Raw genomic sequence first — 4,392 nt, 5'->3', positions numbered from 1 at the left:
TCCTCCAACCCGCCCGCTCTCCGCGCTCGTTGCGGCGCCTGGGCACCGAGATGCCGGGCAACCTACCGGGAGACTGCGAGGCCCGAGCTCGGGGGCGGGCCCGGCCCTGCCCGAGGGATCCGGCTGCAAGCTGCGCCCGCACTTGGCTAAGAATGATGGCTGCCACTTATGGAGCCTTCACTTGGTGCCAGGACCTTTGACAGTAAAGGTCTCTGACCCTTAAAGAAACCTTACCAGGTTTTGCTGTGCCCTTTTTATAGGGAGAGAAACTGAGTCAGCTCAGGGAGGCCCAGGGACTTGCTCAGAGCCACGTAGCCTGATCCGAAGTTTCTGATCCATTCTCCTGGGCTTGCATTGGAAGTACAGGGTCCTGAACTGCCCGTGACTGATTGTGTCACATTCCCACACCATAAGGAATTTTTCGGCCCCTGGTTCTAATCTAACCTCTGTAAGATGGCAGGCAGAATGTGATCCAAAGACTTTGTACAACGCCTGCCGCATAGTAAGTGTACAGGAGATGTTGGCCAAATCTGAGTATCTACTTATGACTGTAAGCACCAAGGCAGCTTCAGGCCAAGTCACACCTGTAATTGTTTGGCTTCTTTACTCCATGTGGGCAAGTACTTTGAGAGAACAGTTACCCTCCCTCCACTTGGAGGCTTTTTTTTGTCCACCTTCTGCACCCACCCTACCCCAATGACTTATCTTCCACTGATGCCCTGGTGTAACTTCCAAGCTGATCTTGCCCTGTGACATAGGCATCTATCAACTCCTCTTCCTTGCTTGAAAAAAACAAGTTATCTAACTTTATTAGGAAAATTATCAAACATACTATAAGAGCAGACGAAATGCTGTAATGAACTTCCAAGTACTCATCTTCCATCTGTGACAGTTATCAGAATTTTGCCATTCTTGTTTTATCTTCCTCACCCCCAATATATAGACATACACTGGAGAGAACATTTATTGTTCAACCTAGGCACAGCCCAGAATGTGGTACATAGTAGACACTCAGAAAAAAACGTTCATTTGCTGGTGTGGATGGAAGATAGGTGGGTGGGTGGGTGGATAGGTGTGTGGAAGGATAGATCACTAGTACTTTGGGGATGCCTTGTGCTGATACCCTAGTCCAGTGGTTCTCAACCTTCCTAATGCCGTGACCCTTTAATACAGTTCCTCATGTTGTGGTGACCCCCAACCATAAAATTATTTTCGTTGCTACTTCATAACTAATTTTACTACTGTTATGAATCGTAATGTAAATATCTGATATTCAGGATGTATTTTCATTGTTACAAATTGAACATAATTAAAGCATAGTGATTAATCACACAAACAATATGTAATATATGTGTTTTAGGTGACCCCTGTGAAAGGGTCATTCCACCCCCAAAGGGGTCGCGACCCACAGGTTGAGAACCGCTGCCCTAGTCTGATGGGAGATGCAACCTAAATTCTCCCCCTGAATACCAAGGCAACAACCTCTACCTGGCCTCCACAAAGGAGAAACTGTTGAATCACTCAAAATCTTAGCTAACCGTAAAGATTTTATTTTAAAATCAAAATGTGTTAATAATGTATCTCTAGGGTTTGAGGCGAGAGGGAAAAAGATAGCTCTCCCCCTGTTGGTCTCCCTTCATAGCTTTCTTAACTCCTTCCCTTGTTTTGAGACAGCCTGGCATGGGTTCATTAAGAGAGAGCTTTAATACATTCAAATATCATTTAATTCCTCAAAAATCATTCTTTTACTACATGGACTACCCATGGGCATTTTGCTCCCTCACCCTGGCATCTGTGCTCTCCTCAATCCACACCCATTTACCAATCCAACAATTTCTCCTTAATCCCTGACCTCAGTTAGCTCTCACTACTATTCCCAAATAAGGAATTCCCAGGCCTTCATTTTTTGATAGCTACCTGGGGACAGTCCCTGGAGTCTGGATTATATGAAGCTCACCCCAAACTCTTTAAAAAATATGTTTTTATTGATTTGAAAGAGGAAGGGAGGGAGAAGAGAAAAAGAGGAAGGGAGTGGGGGAAAGAAACATCAATATAAGAGAGAAACATTAATCAGCTGCCTCCTGCACACTCTCTACTAGGAATAGAGCCTGAAACCCAGCATGTGCCCTGACAGGCAATCCAACCAGCGACCTTTTAGTGCATGGGATGACACTCAACCAACTGAGCCACACCTGCCAGGGTCCAACCCAAACTCAAAGTACATAATGATTCTTCATTTCTTTCAGTCCCCTTAGCACAGTGGTTCTCAACCTTCCTAATGCTGCGACCTTTTAATACAGTTCCTCATGTTGTGGTGACCCCCAACCATAAAATTATTTTCGTTGCTACTTCATAACTGTAATTTTGCTACTGTTATGAATTGTAATGTAAATATCTGATATGCAGGATGTATTTTCATTGTTACAAATTGAACATAATTAAAGCATAGTGATTAATAACAAAAACAATATGTAATTATATATGTGTTTTCCAGTGGTCTTAGGCAACTCCTGTGAAAGGGTCGTTTGACCCCCAAAGGGGTCGTGACCCACAGGTTGAGAACCGCTGCCTTCGCATGTATTTTTCACTAGCTCTTCTTTTAACACCTCATTATTTATTGGCATGCATTCAGCTATGCCACAAAAAACAGTCTTGTTTCCCCATCCCTGCCTTACTCTCTTGCTCTCCTTCCATTCTTGAATTCATCTTTAAGCTGACTTAAGCCAGTTGACATAGTGGGCTTAACATGGAAGCCACTGTGTTCTATGGTCTGCTTCAATTTCCATCACGGTGCTGGTTAACACAATGGATAACCACAAATTCTGGATAAGTGTGAGTCTCATTTGCTACTGTCCCTATAATGGGCATCTTATCTATACCAGGCTAATGACAGCCCCCCTCCCTGAGCCTAGGAACAGTTTGCGTGGAACAGGATTACTCAGAGAAAATCAGAGGCTTCCCTAGACCTCAGCCTAGAAAGAAGGTGAGTTCAGACACCTGAGGAAGTTTAGTATAGCTGGTGAGAAAAAGGGGTTGAAATGTGGCTGGGAAAGGAGGAATTGTAAACCATTTTAAACACATGGGACTTTATCCTCCAACGATGACGCTAACTGCCTAGAGCTGCTTCTGTGCATTGACAAGTATTTAAAAGCTGACCCTTTTTCTTGGTCATCTCCAAGGGCTTCTCAAAGACCACTTAGTCACTAACCTCCCTGGCTGATTATGCTCCTTCTGCAAGCCCTGGTCTTCAGAATTCTATAAGGAGTTTCCTCATAGTTGAGACCCCTCTTTTTTTTTAAATCCTCACCCAACGATATTTTCCCCATAGATTTTTAGAGAGAATGGAAGGGAGAGGGAGAGACAGAGAGAAACACCGATGTGAGAGACACATCAATTGGTTGCCTCCCCCCACTGGGAACGGGAGCCTACAACTGAGGTACGTGCTCTCAACCAGAATTGAACCAGGAACCCCTTAGTCCACAGGCCAACACTCTATCCACTGAGCCAAACTGGCTAGGGTGAGACCCCTTTTCTTTGGCAGTCCCTTTAAGATGGCCCATGGCTGGCTTTCTCTTTCTATGTTTGGTCTGCAGAAAACACACAGATGTCCTTTGTCTGCACATACTCTAGTGCAGGCATTTTCTCACCAGCATGGACACATCCTGCATGCCACACTTCTTCACCTTCAACGTTCTCTAGTCTAAGCCAGTAGACAAATGTCAAGTGCCCAGGCTAATTGTCTTTTCAAAACTCTTTTCACAAGACTTGAGGTGAGGACTACAATTTCTTTAGCAAAAGGCAAAGACACAATTGTATTTGCAGAGCAGATTTCAAAAAATGAGAGTAGAGAATGGCTAGGAACAGAGGCAGGGTATTCCCCATCAGAAGAGGAAGAATGATCCTGTTATCTGTATTTTGCAGATTAGCAGGTGAAGTTCTAGAGGTAAAGTAACTGGTACAAGCCAGGATCAAACGGAGATTCCCTTGACTGTCCAACTTAGACTCATTATTGTCAGTGTGCTACAGGTGTAAACAATAATTTACATAACATGTAAAAGTGAGCCTCAGTAGACAGATCTGGTATAAGAAGCAAAACTCCCAACAGCTCACTCTGGAATAGAACATGTTTCCACTCAGGTGGGAAGACACAATTCTCAGTACAGGGTCTATAGGTAAAGTTGCTGTGTCTCCCCCTGGGATTGATGCTTGTCCAGGTATATATAGTACTGTGTTTTTGTTTTTAATTAAATCTTTATTGTTCAGATTATTACAGTTGTTCCTCTTTTTTCCCCCATAACTCCCCTCCACCCAGTTCCCACCTCACCTTCTGCCCTTACCCACCCCCCCCACTGTCCTCATCCATAGGTGTACGATTTTTGTCCAGTCTCTTCC

This window comes from Myotis davidii, unplaced genomic scaffold (assembly GCF_000327345.1).
Source record: "Myotis davidii unplaced genomic scaffold, ASM32734v1 scaffold316, whole genome shotgun sequence".
Classification (NCBI taxonomy): domain Eukaryota; kingdom Metazoa; phylum Chordata; class Mammalia; order Chiroptera; family Vespertilionidae; genus Myotis; species Myotis davidii.
Note: the sequence above shows the minus strand (reverse complement) of the source record.